The sequence below is a fragment of the Sus scrofa genome, chromosome 1, assembly GCF_000003025.6.
Source record: "Sus scrofa isolate TJ Tabasco breed Duroc chromosome 1, Sscrofa11.1, whole genome shotgun sequence".
Classification (NCBI taxonomy): domain Eukaryota; kingdom Metazoa; phylum Chordata; class Mammalia; order Artiodactyla; family Suidae; genus Sus; species Sus scrofa.
In genome coordinates, this window is record NC_010443.5 from 116,647,417 (window position 1) to 116,664,243 (window position 16,827).

The window sequence follows — 16,827 nt, forward strand, 5'->3', positions numbered from 1 at the left end:
GGTAGCACCACACAAGGGTGCTATGCTAACCAGCTGAGAGGCTCAGAAAGGCAGGATGTCAGCCAAGGGGTTAAATGGGGCTGCAGTCAGTATGATCCAGGGATTAGACCTGGATCCTGGTTGGGAGGGATTGAATCCATCAGAAGAGTGTGCCTCTTAAGAAAATAAAAGCTCTGATATAACACAGCTTTGAAGTCACAATGATGTTTGAATCCTGACTCTGAACTCAGGCAAGTTATTTGAGGTCTGTAAGACTCAGTTTTTGCATGTGTAAATTAGGGGATTATAGTACTTATTTTTGAGTTGATGCATATAAAGAACTTGTCACATATATCGAACGTTTGCTATTATTCTATTTTAATGAGTCATTGGGAAAGCCTCAGAAGTGCTTTTCTTTCCTATTAAAGTAGTAGACACAGGCTACAGGTCTTACCATGTACAAGTTTAAAGTGACTTATACAAAGCTTAACATGAAATTCTCTCAGCAGAGAAATGACACATTGCATTTCTTACTGTCTCATCTCTTGCCAAGCTAAAGTCTCAAAGTGATTTTTTTTCCCCTGGTTCTAATTTGGGGAAATACATGCTTTTGTTCATCTCAGAAGTTTCCAAGTCCTATGTTAAGCAAGCACTAGGGATGCAAAGCTGAGTGAAATGTGGTTGAAAGGCTCACAGCTAAGTAAAAGAGAGAGATGTGTTATCTCTTACCTATGATGCAATGTCATGAGAGTCAAAGTTATGAGAACATTGCTAAATCCATGGGGAACATGCAGAGGGCTTCAGTGATGGTGTTGAAAATTAGAGGACATTTTTGAGCTACTTGTCATTCTGTCCTGTAATTTTTCCCAATCTCCTGAAGTCCAATGTCCTTCATCTCTACCAATGATCTCCATCACCTACCTGCAGTCTCACCCCAGAGTGCACCACCAATAGAAACTGATCCATTTTTTTTATTTTCTTCTTAGTACTGCCCAACCTCCTCTCTTACACTCCAAACTCCATTCATATAGTGGTCTCTAAATTGGAATGTAACCATTTAGGGCTTTGCAAGATAATTCAAAGAAGTTTGGAGAGAAAATATTAAACACTTTATATTAAACTTTTATTCGTCTTTTTAAAATGTACTTTTGTTTATTTTTAAATTACATAGTGAGTACAGCAACTCAAGTAGGTAATATACACATTCATATATATATGTATTTTGAAAGTGAGTGTAATTTTTTAGTGATAGGGTTCATGTAATCAAAGTAATCAGCAGACAACTGCTTTAATGCATTATTCAGAATATGTGGTTTCTAGTGAAAGAAGCCCAACTCATATTAATTTAGGGAGAGAAAGCACTCACTGGCACCCTGAACTGAAAAAGTCAGCTATGTGGCTAGCCTCAAGTGTGAGAGGTCTGTGTCACAATGGTATCATCAGGGTGCCTCACTCTCTCTTTCAGCTCTTTGTGTCAAGCAAGATAGTGAATGAATGGAAGCCTGAACTTTTATTCTTCCAACCTAACATGCAGTGGCCAAAGGCTCTTCAATGGTAACAGAGGAGTCTCGGGGGGACCAATTAGTCTGGTTCGGTCCCATGTCCATATCCAAACCAATCCCTTGACTATAGGAATGGAATATTCTGTCTACCAGGATTAAATCACATTCTTGGGGAAAGGGGGTGATCTGGATCAATCCTATGGGAACTGTATTATAAAGGTGTCCCCTAGGAAAGAGGAAGGGGACACTGAGAAGGAGGCATATAGGACATATAGCAGCCTAGGTGAGAGTGGGACTTACTACTCTGGGGCAGGTCAGTATGGGAAGGGTCCCATCCAAAGACGCTATGATCCATAATCTAATGAGTCATTTTTCCTAAATTTTAAGTGGGCATGAAAAACAGAAGTAAGCTGCTGGGCTTATTCTTAGGATGAGCAAAGTTTTATGTTCAATGTGTGTAAAGGAACACCCCCAAGTCTAGGTGAACGTGGTTTCTATTCTGCCCAGATGTAAAAAAGGCTGTGATGTAATTTCTCTTTAGAACTTCCAGTGTACTTTCTCTGAGTGTATCTTATGGTGTACATCAAGTTAGTCTTTGGGGTCAAAGTGATACTGCTTTTCATCCTGACTCTGCCACCTGCTAGTTGTGTATATGCTGACCTATTTACCTGAAACTCTGAATCTCATTTCTATCATTTGTACCTCCCTGGCAAGGTGGTGGAAAAGAAGGAATGAGAATACCTAGCATAGTTCCCAGTGCTTAATAAAGAGGAACTGTTATGGTGATGCTTCTGACACTTTTGTTTCCCTTTTCAACCAGCTTGGCTGAATTTCTGTAGTGAAGGTCACAGGCCTCATTAATCTTTACAAACTCCTCTGAGTCCCCAGAGAGCCTGGCACATAGTAAATGTTCAATAAATACTTGTTGAATGATGAATGAGGGAATGGCTATAGCTTATTCTGTTTTAAATAATCTCCAAGGGGCTCTATTGTGAAATGCTACTCAGACTTTCAGCTCAACCAAAGGAAATATTACTCTTTTACCAAGAAAATTATTTCTTAGTATTTTTCCATAGGCCTTCTGAAACGTGGATGAAGATTACAGCAGGGGAGCTTTTCAGTATACCGAGATTTCAGCACTTGTTTTGTGAGGAAGTATTAGAATTTTTCACAGTTTATTCTACTCCTTTGTAAACTGTTTTGTTCTTTTTTCCCAAACTGACCACAGAAGACCTGAACAAGTTATTCTCACTGACCTTCCAAAGGCCCTTCACCACCATGGAAGGGATGAAAAGCCTGGCATGGCCTAGGATTGTCTGGGCTGCTTGGAAGTGTAAATTGAGAATAAAGGTTATGAGTTTTCTTGGGCCAGCTTTGGAATGCTGTGACTCTTGGTATGGAGAAAGCTGCCATAGATGTAAACTATTGCCTTTGGAATGGATTAGAAATGAGATCCTGGGAGTTCCCGTCGTGGCGCAGTGGTTAACGAATCCGACTAGGAACCATGAGGTTGCGGGTTCGGTCCCTGCCCTTGCTCAGTGGGTTAAGGATCCGGCGTTGCCGTGAGCTGTGGTGTAGGTTGCAGACGCGGCTCGGATCCCGTGTTGCTGTGGCTCTGGCGTAGGCCGGTGGCTACAGCTCCGATTCAACCCCTAGCCCGGGAACCTCCATATGCCGCGGGAGCGGCCCAAGAAATAGCAACAGCAACAAAAGACAAAAGACAAAAAGACAAAAAAAAAAAAAGAAATGAGATCCTGCTGTGTAGCCCTGGGAACTATGTCTAGTCACTTATGATGGAGCATGATAATGTGAGAAAACAGAATGTATACATGTACGTGTAACTGGTTCACTATGCTGTACAGTAGAAAAAAATTGTGTTGGGGAAATAATAATTAAAATAAAAAAAAGATGACAGGCTATTCTTTGGGGAAGCATGATCAAGACAAAGTGGTATACATTTGTCCATATGCTGCTGCAAGACTCATCTGTGACAGCTTTTATTTGCCCAATAATCTGGTAGGAGAGAGCTTTGGCCCATGGGAGGAAAAAGTGGTAACCTTTCCCAAATGCTATCAGAACTTTCAGCCTTGGAAAGTCATTATGGAGTCACCCAGGCTCTCATCTCAAAGCCCAAATTGCATGCTTTACAAAGACAGAGCAATGATGCTGGAAGGGCTGGCTAAGTGCCCACTCCTGTCACCTTGGTTTGGAGAGTAAAACAGACAAATGAAGTTGGTGATTTCAGGGCTAATTACTGACTTCAACCAAAGTCACTTTGGTTTTTTTTTTTTTTTAAGAGAGCAGAAATATTCTCCTTGGGACAAGGAACCTCCTTGATCCAGTCCCCAGAGAGGGAGTCTCTCAGTCTAGGTACCCAGCAAGATGGAAAAGATGAAATTGAAACCATGAACCTGATGGACAGTATTCAAAAGTACTTTTCAGGAGTGATGTCATCGAAACGGTGATGACCCGTTTAGGAGACCCCAGCCTCTATTCCCTGACAAAGATCAACAGCTAGGCAGCTATCCATGAACAAACACAGCTCTGAGAAAGCTTTGGAATCCACTTAAACTTTTGCAAAGGAGTAGAACAAAAATATGGAGGCTAACTACATACAAAGGGAAGGAAGACAGTCCATCATCTGCATGAATTGTCTCATTGCCAAGCTGACATTGCTCAACACCAACAGTGAACTTCCCATGTGGGAAGGAAGAGTTGGAGTATGGGGAGCAACCAGTTTCCCCGGCCTTTCAGGGCAGTGCTTAAAAGTCCTCTACCAGTGTCACACTACTCCCATCAGTAAAGCTGAGATAGATATGGCTAGGAACAAGGAGGAAAACAAGGGATGCCAGGAGCAGCCACATAGCAGGACTGGCTGTGGCTCCCAGTGACCTGCTCTGCAGAAAAACCTGGAAGCTTTCCCCATTAAAGAAACCAGTGGCCAGCATGGCTACCTGGAAGACCCCGCATATTTCACCAGTTTTTGCCTCACTGGTTCACATTTGAGGATGCCAGCTGCTAGAATCCTTCTCAATCTCTCCCCCAGCCCCTGCTAGAGCCCAAGATCTGTACTGGCAGCCAGCCCAGACCTAGGAGGCTACACAAGTGCAAAACATCAGCCTGGATTCCTGCAGCTGACTGCCACTGCAGTGTGTGCACTCAGGGTGAGCCCCTTCATCTGTGCATTCACCCTACACTCATCACTTGCCTCCATTGCAGTGCACATGCCCAAGGGGACACTGTGTAGCCATGGAGGAGCACATCAACAGCCAACCCCCATCCCCAGCCCTCAACACACACATACACTTGTGGGCCTGGAGAAGGCCCTGTCTTCTGTCACTTGCTTGCACTGTATTCACCTGCAGCTAGCTCTTTCAGCTGTTCATCTGTATAGCCCTTACCTGATCCTCCTAACTGACCACCAGTACTGTGCACCAGTGCTTAGATGCAGCACCCAGAGTAGTTCCTAATAATAGCCAGAGCTCTTGCAGCTGTCAGCATGCCTGTAGCTGGCTCCAGCATTTTGTGACTTCTGGAACCCACCACTCTGTGCATGTGTCTGTGACCAGCCCCTGCCACTACACTGGTGCAAGTGTGTGCATCCAACCAGCTCCAGCCACCATTGCTGCCTTCCCTGGTCCCTAGGTGCTGCACTTGGAGATACTTCTGGGGACTCCAATAGCCCTTACAGCTACTGTGGATACACACAGTGCTCACCAAACTATGCAGTATTGATGCTGTGGAACCCAAGAGCCTGAATAGAAGATTCATCACAATCTCCTAGACTCAGTACTTCCAACTCCTTCCACCAATTCTTGCTGCCTTATACAGTGGACCTGGGGTCACAACATACTCCAACATACCCCTACACACAGAGAAAAGTCTTCCCTTACCAAAGCTAGTCCATAAAATCTGTAAGAGGTGACTGCTTCTTCAAATGTATAGATACCTATAAAAGGCTAGATGTGTACGTATAAATCACAAAAAACCAGGGAAACAGGACTCCACCAAAAGATTACAGTAAGCCTCTAGTAACTGCCCCTACCCCCCAGGGGGATTCAGGAATCTCCTAATAAAGGATCCAAAATAATTATTCTCAATGGAGTTCCCATTTTGGTGCAATGGGAATGAATCTGACTAGGAACCATGAGGTTGTGGGTTCAATCCCTGGCCTCGCTCAGTGGGTCAAAGATCTGGCATTACCGTGAGCTGTGGTGTAGGTTACAGATGTGGCTTGGATCTGGCATTGCTGTGGCCTGAAGCTACAGCTCCTATTAGACCCCTAGCCTGGGGGACTCCATATGCTGTGGATGTGGCCTTAAAAAAGACAAAAAGACAAAATGAACAAACACACAAACAAAAAACCAAAATAATTGTTCCTAAGATGCTCAGAAAGCTTAAGGAGAACACAAATAATTTTAAGGATATCAAGAAAACCATAAAAGAACAAAGAGAGAAGTTCAATAAAGGGAAAATGTAAAAAAAGCGCTAAACAGAGATTTTGGAGCTAAAGAATATAATGACTGAACTGAAAAAAAAATACAAACTTCAACATTAGATGTGACAAAGCAGGAAAGAATCAATGAGCTAGAAGATAAATCAATTGACAATATTCAATCAAAAGAACAAAAGGGAAAATAACAAAAAGGAAAGGAGTTCTAGACCAAGATGGCATTGTAGAAAGATCCTGAACTTGCCTGCTGCCTTGGACACACCAAATCTAAAGCTGCATAGAGAACAGTTTCCTCTGAAAGAAATCCAAAATCTAACTGAACAACCCATACGCATCAGGTGAGTAAGAAAATACCTGCATCCAAATGGGTAGGAGAAACCGACACAATCTTGCCATAAATCCCACCCCTAGCAAGGTGACTCACAGGCAGAGGGAACCCACAACTCCGAGAGACTGAGTGAAGGGCTTGAAATTGCCACCCCAATTTATAAGATTGAGAGATTTAATCTAAAAAGCTCTCAAACCTCAACTGAGTGACTGGACCTCAGAATATCTAGCTTTGAAAGTCAACAGGGCTCGCATGCATGAAAACCACCAAATGAGAACCAATCTTAAGCACTTGGGCATCGCATTCCCAAGTGCCAAGCCTATATGTTCCCCAACTTTGCTGGAGGCTTCTGAATGCCTCAGTGAGAGCATACTCCAGTAGATAGGGAGTATGCTTAGGAAGGAGGCCATACATGGTGAGCAAAGGAGAAACCACAAATAACCTATAGCACCACCTTCTGGAATACAAAAGCCAGGTTTCATATAGCCAGCCTGTGAATATTTAGAACCAAAGAAAATATAAAAACTTAGTTAAGGTGTCTGCTACTTCAAAGGCAAAAGTAGAAGTGAATAACTGTAAAAAAAAAATTGAAAAATCAAGGAAATGGAGTATCATAAAAAGAAAATAGAAATTCTGCAAGCAAACTCAAAGCATAGAATATTGTGGTCTAAATGAAAGAATTCAGAATAGCTATTAGGAAGAAATACAACAAGTTACAAGAAAACTCAGAATAGCAATTCAGTGAAGTAACAAATTAATGAGCAGGAGTTCTTTACCAAAGAGAATGAAAATATAATAAAGAACCAGATGAATTCTGGAGATGAAAAATACAATAAATGAGATTAAGAATATAATAGAGAGTATCTGTAGCAGGGTAGAGTTGTTGAAAGGGAAAAGTAGTAACTTGGAGGATATAAATTTTAAAGTAATTCAATTAGAAGGTGAGAAGGAACTAAGATTTAAAGGGAGTGAAGAGGAGTTCAGTCGTGGCTCAGTGGTTAACTAATCCAACTAGGAACCATGAGGTTTCAAGTTTGATCCCTGGCATTGCTCAGTGAGTTAAGGATCTGGCGTTGCTGTGAGCTGTGGTGTAGGTTGCAGATGCGGCTTGGATCCTGCATTGCTGTGGCTCTGGCATAGGCAGGTGGCTACAGCTCCGATTCGACCCCTAGCCTGTGTACTTCCATATGCCACGGGAGTGGCCCCAGAAATGGTAAAAAATAAAAAATAAATAAAAAGAGTGAAGATAGTATATAAAAGCTATCAATTTCCATCAGCAGGGCAAACATCTGAATAACTTGGGTTCTGGAAGAGAAAAGGAGAAGGGAGCATAGAGTTTAAAGAAATAATAGTGAGAATTTCTCAACCATGGGGAAGGACATGAATATACAAGTCATTAAAAATAAAGAAAACTATCCCCTTCATATTATCATCAAAACCAATAAAATACCTAAAAATAAACTTACCCAGGGGAATTGGAAAATCTTACAATGAAAATTACAAGACTTTTTTGAAAGAAATCAAAGAAGATACAAACACATGGAGGTACATTCCATGTTCATGGATTGTAAGAATTAATATTGTTAAAATGTTCATGCTGCCCCAAACCATCTGCAGATTTAACATAATTTCTATCAAAAATATAATGGCATTTTTCACAGAAATAGTAAAAATTATAAAATTTTTATGAAACTACAAGAGACCCAAAATTTCCAAAGCAATCCTAATAAAGAACTAAAGAGATCACACTTTCTGATTTCAAAGTACTCTTCAAAGCTGCAGGAATTAAAGCATGGGGTTGGCATAATAATAGACATGTAGACCAATGGAACAGAATGGAGCACCCAAGATTAACTTCACTACCTGTACATATGATCAACTGGTATTTGATAAGAGAATAAGGAACATCCAGTACAGGGAGGATAGTCTTTAACAGGTGGTATTGGAAAACTAGATAATCAAAGGCACAAGAATGGAATTTGACCATATCTTACATCACTCAAAATTTACATGAAATAAATGGGCAAAGGGGATCAAAAGAACACTCCCCCCTCTCAGAACCACTCCCTACATGAGTCATCTGTGGGTTGCTTATTTGGAAGCCCAGAGCCTAAATTCAAAAGCTGCATTTCTCCCTCTTTCTCTTTTCCTCCTTCCCTTACAATATAAATAATTTAAAAACTACTTGGAAACACATTGGATAAGGAAGGAAACAAAGGTGGGGGAGTGATATTCTATCATCAGGAAAGCTGCAAAAAAAATTACTATGGTCAAAGAAGAGGATAAGAAGTATAAGGATAGACACATATTTTGTTCCAGTTATATTTTATTTCCTTACCCCTAAGATTATCCTAACCCTCCATTAAAAAAAGATGATTGGGCTCTTTTACTGTCTCAACTTATATCTTGGCAAACAGTGCAAGATTATTTTGTTGGTGCAGCTCCCGAGGTTAGGTAAAGTTTCCACTAAAAGCAATAAGAATCTAGCATTCCATTTTTGACCTTACTCTTGATGCAGAACTACCTGCTTCATGTGTATGCTATTTGGTCATTGTGAGGTTTGTTATGGCTTGGAAAGAGGAAAAAAAAAGTAATTTGAAATGGATCAAAGAATTAAACATAAGACCTGAAACCATAAACCTCCTAAAGAAAACAGGGAAGGAGGTCCTAAACAACAGTCTAGGTAAAGACTGTTTGGATATGACACCAAAAGTGAAAACAGCAAGAAAAAGTAAAAATATGATCAAACTTGAATACTTCTGCACAACAAAATAATTATCAAAATGAGGTATCAACCTAAAAAACTGGAGAAGAAAATTTGCAAACCATGTATTGAATAAAGGGATTAATATCTAAAATTTATAATGGACTTATGCAACTGAATAGCAAAAGTCCAAAAGATCTGGTTAAAGAATGGGCAGAGAAACTGAATAGTCATTTTCCCAAAGACATTATATAGATGGCCATCTGGTGCATGAAAAGATGCTCAACATCACTAATTATCAGAGAAATGCAAATCAAAACCACAATCAGTTACCACCTTATACCTGCCAGAATGATTATTATCCAAAGACAACAAATAAGTTTTGGCAAGGATATGGAGAAAAGGAACTCTCCTACACTGGTGATAGGAATGAAAATTGCACCCATTGGTGCAGCCACTGCAGAAAGCAGTGTGGAAGTTCTTCAAAAAATTAATAGAACTATGATATGAACAAGACAAGGATGAGCATTCTTATCTCTTCTATTCAACATAGTGTTGGAAGTCCTAGCCAGAGCAATCAGACAAGAAAAACAAATGAAAGGAATACAAATTGGAAGGGAAGAGGCAAAATTATCATTACATGCAGATGATATGATAAATAGAAAATGCTGAAAACTCCACACAAAAACTACTAGAATAAATGAATTCAACAAGGTAGGAGGATAAAACATTACAGAAATTGGTTGCATTTATTTACACTAACAATGAAATATCAGAAAAAGAATGTAAAAAAAAACTAGTAATTTTTAAAATCACACCCACAAAATAAAGTACTTAGCAATAAACATGACCAAGGAGGTGAAAGGCGTATGCTGAGAACTATAAAACATTAATAAAGGAAATTGAAGAAGATACAAAGAAATGGAAACATATTCTATGCTCTTGGATTAGAAGACTATTGTTAAAAAAGCCATACTACCCAAAGCAATCTAGATTTAAGGTGATCCCTATCAAATTAGCCATGATGTTTCTAGAACAAATAATTCAAAAATTTATGGGAACTATAAAAGACCTAGAACTACCAAAGTAATCCTGAGGAAAAAGAACAAGCAGGAGGCATAACCCTTCCAGACTTCAGACAATACTACAAAGCTACAGTCATCAAAACAACATGTTATTGGCACAAAAACAGACATGGATGAATGGAACAGAATAGGTAGCCCATAAATAAACCCACATGTCTCTGGTCAATTTATCTCTGACAAAAGAGGCAAGAATATACAATGGGAAAAAGACAGTCTCTTTAGCAAGGGGTATTGGGAAATTTGGACAGCCACATATAAGTCAATGAAGTTAGAATATAGCCTAATACCATACACTAAAATAATCTCAAAATGGATTAAAGACAAATATAGGCCATGACATTACAACAATAGAAGAGAACATAGGAAAACATTCTTTGACATAAATTGTACCAGTGTTTTCTTAAGTCAGTCTCCAAGGCAATAGAAATAAAAGCAAAAATAAATGAATGGGACCTAATCAAACGTACAAGTTTTTGCATGTTAAAGGAAGCCATAAACAGAACAATGCACTGACAAAGGCTTAATTTCCAAAATATACAAACAACACATACAAATCAATGGCAATAAAACCAAACATCTCATACATTTCAACAGCAAAAACAAACAAACAACCCAATTGAAAAAAGAGCACAAGACTTAAATAGACATTTCTCCAAAGAGGACATATGCTTGGCCAATAGGAACATGAAAAGATGATCAACATTGCTAATTATTAGAGAAATGCAAATCAAAACTACAGTGAGGTACCACCTCACCAGAGAATCATCATAACAAAGTCTTCAAATAATAAATGCTAAAGAGGATGTAGAGGAAAGGAAACTCTTCTACACTGTTAGTGGGAATGTAAATTGATGCAGACATTATGGAAAGCAGTGCAGACATTCCTCAGAAAACTAAAAGCTGAATTACCATATGATCCAACAATGCCCCTCCTGAGCATATATCCAGACAAAACTACAATTCTAAAAGATGCATGCATTCCTATGTTCACAGTAGCACTATTCACAAGACATGGAAACAACCTAAATATTCATTGACAGATGAATGGGTTAAGATGATGTGGTATATACATACAAAGGAATACTACTCAGTCATAAAAAGAATGAAATAGGGAGAAGGATCAAGATGGCAGAGGAGTAAGACATGGCACTCTCCTTCTCCCACAAACCCATCCAAAAAAAAAATCTGGATATAGAAATATTCACACAGACCATCTACTGAATGCTGGCAGAAGACATTAAACCTCCAAAAAGGGCAAGAAACCCTCCACATAACTGGGTAGAACAGAAGGCAAAAAAAGAGAGAGAGAGTGTGTGTAAAGGAATCAGGATTGGATGAGCCCTCCTGAGAGGGAGCTGTTAAAGAGGAAAGGAACTCACACTCTGGGAAGCCATTTGATGGGGAGATCAGCTGAGATGGAAGGACTTCAAAGTTGTGGAGAAAAGCACAGCAGCTGGACTGGGGAGGGCAAAGCAGAGTGAAAGCCACACAGACCATCTCTACAGTTGTCCCCAAACACCATGGCCTGAGATTCTTGGATAGGGGCTGGGTACTGAGACTCAGGGTCTAGAAGTCAGTTCTGGGGAGAGGACTGGGGTTTGCCATGTGGAGACAGCCAGAGGGGCTTGGAAGTGGTGCGACCTGGGGTGGGGAGCCGAGTGTGACAGCCAAGGGAACCCAGGAGGAAGTCTGGGCCTGAAGGAGAAGCAAGGCACCATTGTGGAGGAAGGCAAGAGGAGGAAGGTGGACTGCCCTAGAAATATCTTTCCCTGTGCATGTATAGACTCTTAGAGGGTGGGGTACCTCTGGTGCAGGCTATGGGCAACAGGGCTACTTTTGCATAGGCTATGCATGGCCAGGCACCTCTTGTTTGGGCTAAGGGCAGTGGGGGCTAAGCTCCATGTGGCACCTCTTGCATGGAACTACAGGTTGCAGGGGCAAACCACAGCAGTCGTCTCAGACACCATAGGTGGGCATGGCCTACCACCACTAGGGGTGTGTGAACAGGCACTACCAGTGGCCCCAGGCATCTCAGAGATCATCAAAGAAAAGGGTACTACAACCAAGCACCACCTGTTGTTCTCACTCCCCTGGGAATTCACCCGCCCTGCTGCTGCCACTGCCAAATGCTCTGGGCACCTGCCACCTACACCTGCCTGATCGCTGTCACTTCCCAGGCCCTGCAACTAGGAGCAGCCTGAGCCACCTTCTTATGGGTCCTTGCTGTTGCCAAGTGCCCAGAAACAAGGCACTAGCTTCTAGACCTGCTCACTGCCTCCATCTCCCTGGAAGCATGCACAGCACCCTAAAATTAAAAAGTAAGCTCTCACAAATACCCAGGGGTGCTCACACATATAAATAGCCTTCCAAGACTATAGTAGTTGTTTTCCCTAAACTCACAGAGTAAGAAAAATATAAGCAAAATGAAAAAGCTCAGGAACCATTTCCAGTTAAAAGAACAGTAGAATTCACCTGAAGGAGCAAATAATGAAACAGACCTCTGCATTCTAGCAGACACCAAGTTCAAAAAGGAGGTAATGAAAATAGCACAGGAATTAAGAGCAAATATGAAGGAATTAAGAGTAGGAAGAGTAATGCAGATTACTTTAAAAAGGGACTAGAAAATATAAGGAGCAAATAAAAGCTATAAAATTAATTTGCAGAGATGCAAGCTGAGTTAAGTAACTGAAGAGCAGAATGGATAATTCAGAGGAAGTGAATTAAGTGACTTAGAAGATGGAATAATGGAAATCACCCAATCAGGATGGCAGACAGAAAACCAAGTGAAAAAAAACATGAAAGCAATATAAGAGATCTATGGTATAATATAAAGCTCACCAATCTACACATAATAGGGATTCCAGAAAGAGAAGAAAAAGAAAAGGGGATTGAAAATATATTTGAAGAAATTATGGCTGAAAATGTTCCAAATCTAAAGGAAACAGACAGCAAGATAAAAGGGGACAGAGGGCACAGAGAAAAACTGAAAGCCTTCCCACTAAAATCTGGAACAAGATGAAGTTGCCCGCTCTGACCACTTGTATTCAACATAGAATTGAAAGTCCTAGCCAGAGCAATCAGACAAACAAAATAAATAAAAAATATCCAAATTGGAAGAGATAAAGCTGTCACTCTATGCAGATGACATGATAATATATATAGAAAATCCTAAGGATTCCACATGAAAGCTACTTGAACTGACTAATGAATTCAGAAAAGTAGCAGAATACAATATTAACATTCAGAAACAGTTGCATTTCTGTATACTAACTATAAAATATTAGAAAAGAAATAAAAAATACAAAACCTTTTAAAATTGCACCCCCCAAAATTAAATACCTGGTAATTAACCTAAGGAGTTGAAAGACTTACATGCTGATAACTATAAAACATTAACCAAGGAAATTAAAGAGGATTCAAAGAAATGGGAAAATATTCCATGCTCCTGGATTGAAAGGATTAATATCATTAAAATGGCCATACCTCCCAAAGCAACCTACAGATTCAATGCAATCCCTATCAAATTACCCATGACATTTTTCACAGAACTAAAACAAACAATATCAAAATTGATATGGAACCATAAAAGACCCAGAATTGCCAAAGCAATCCGGATCAAAAAACAAACAGGGGGAGACACCAACATCAAATGCTTTCACTGACACGTGGAATCTGAAAAAAGGACAGACTGAACTTTGCAGAACAGATGCTGATTCACAGACATTGAAAAACTTATGGTCTCTGGAGGAGACAGTTTGGGGGGGTGGGGGGATGTGCTTGGGCTGTGGGATGGAAATCCTGTGAAATCAGATTGTTATGATCATTATACAACTACAGATGTGATAAATTCATTTGAGTAATAAAAAAAATAAAAGAAAGGGAAAAAAAAGTTAAAACAAACAAAAAAAACCAAGCAGGGGGCATAACTCTCCCAGACTTCAGACAATATTATAAAACTACAGTAATCGAGACAGTATGGCACTGGTACAAAAACAGACATAAACCAATGGAACAGAATAGAGAACCCAGAAATTAACCCAGACACCTATGGTCAATTAATCTTTGACAAAAGAGGCCAGAATATAAAATGGGAAATAGAAAGTCTCTTCAGCAAGTCGTTCTGGGAAAACTGGACAGCGACATGTAAATCAATGAAACTGGAATACACCCACACACCATGCACAAAAATAAACTCAAAATAGCTTAAAGACTTAAACGTAGACAAGACCATCAAACTCCTAGAACAGAACATAGGCAAAACATTCTCTGACATGAACCTTACAAATGTTTTTTTAGGTCAGTCTTCCAAGGCAATAGAAATAAAAGCAAAAATAAACCTATGGGACCTAATCAAACTGCTAAGCTTTTGCACAGCGAAGGAAACCATAAAACAAACAAACAAACCAAAATCCCCAAAAAGACAACCTACGGAATGGGAGAAAATAGTTTCAAATGATACAACTGACAAGAATTTAATCTCTAAAATACACAAACAACTTATACAACTCAGTAGAAAAAAAAAAACCCATTAAAAAATGAGCAGAAGACCTGAATAGACATTTCTCTAAAGAAGATATACAGATGGCCAACAGACACATGAAAAAATGCACAACATCACTAATTATTAGAGAAATGCAAGTCAAAACTACTATGAGGTACCACCTCACACTGGTCAGAATGCCCATCATTAACAAGTCCACAAATAACAAATGCTGGAGAGGGTGTAGAGAAAAGCGTATGCTCCTTAACTGTTGGTGGGAATGTAAATTGGTACAACCACTATGGAAAACAGTATGGAGGTACCTCATAAAACTCAATATAAAACTACCATATGACCCAGAAATCCCACACCTGGGCATCTATCCAGTCAAAACTCATTCAAAAAGATACATGTGGAGTTCTCGTCATGGCTCAGTGTTTTGTGAACCCAACTAGCATCCAGAAGGATGCAGGTATGATCCCTGGTCTTGCTCAGTGGGTCAAGGATCTGGCGTTGCCATGAGCTGTGGTATAGGGCTCAGATGTGGCTTGGATCCCGTGTTGCTGTCGCATAGGCTGGCAGTGACAGCTCCGATTGGACCCCTAGCCTAGGAACCTCCATATGCCATGACTGGACCCCTAGCCTAGGAAACTTTTAGACAAAAAAAAAAAAAAAAGACAAAAAAGATACATGCACCCCTATGTTCATTGCAGCACTATTCACAAAGGCCAAGACATGGAAACAACCTAAATGTCCATCAACAGATGAATGGGTTAAGAAGATATGGTGTATATACACAATGGAATACTAATCAGCCATAAAAAAGAGCAAAATAATGCTATTTGCAGCAACATGGATGGGACTAGAGACTCTCATACTAAGTGAGGTAAGTTAGAAAGAGAAAAACAAATAACATATGATATCACTTATATCTGGCACCTAATATATCACACAAATGAACCTTTCTACAGAGAAGAAACAAACTCATGGCCTTGGACAAGACTTGTGGTCGCCAAGGGGGAGGGAAAGGGAGTGGGATGGGAGTTTGGGGTTAGTAGACACAAACTGTTACTTTTAGAATGGATAAGCAATGATGTCTTACTATGTAACACAGGGAACTATATCCAGTCTCTTGGGATAGACCATGATGTGACTATAATATAAAAAAGGAAATATATATATTATATATATATTATATATTATGTATAATATATAATATATATTAAATATATATTATATCTGGGTCACTTTGCTATATAGCAGAAATTGACAAACATTGTAAATAAACTAATAAAAAATAAAAATCTTACAAAAATTACATAAAGTAATGTCAGTTGCAGCAATATGGTTGCAACTAGAGATTCTCATATTTAGTGAAGTCAGAATGAGAAAGACAAATACTACATGGTATCACTTCTATGTGCAATCTAAAATATGACACAAATGAACCTGTATGTGAAACAGAAACGGATTAATGAACATCGAGAACAGACTTCTGGTTGCCAAGGGGGAGGGAATTGGAAGAAGGGTGAAGTGGGAGTTTTGGGTTAGCACATATATGCTTTTATATATAGAATGGATAAACAACAAGGTTCTGTATATCACAGGAAACTGTATTCAATATCCTATGATAGGGGAGTTCCCGTCGTGGTGCAGTGGTTAACGAATCCAACTAGGAACCATGAGGTTGCAGGTTCGGTCCCTGCCCTTGCTCAGTGGGTTAAGGATCCAGCGTTGCCGTGAGCTGTGGTGTAGGTCGCAGACGCGGCTCGGATCCCGCGTTGCTGTGGCGTAGGCCGGGGCTACAGCTCTGATTGGACCCCTAGCCTGGGAACCTCCATATGCCGCAGAAGCGGCCCAAAGAAATAGCAAAAAGACAAAAAAAAATATATATATATCCTATGATAAACCATAATGGAAAGAATATGAAAAGAAGAATGTACATATATGCATAATTTAATCACTTTGTTGTGCAGCAAAAATTAACACATAGTAAATCAACTATACTTCAATGGTAATAATAATAATAATAATAAAACTACCATACGATCCAGCAACTCTACTTTGGGATGTGTATCAAAGGGAAATGAAACTATTATGTCAAAAATATCTACACTGCACTGAGGTCCATTGCTGCATTATTGATAATAGCCAAGAGGTGGAAAAACCTGTGTCCATCAATGGATAAATGGATGAAGATGTGATACACACACACACACATATATATACAAACACAATGGAATATATTTCGGTCATTAGAAAGAAGGAAATCCTACCATTTTTGACAACATGGATG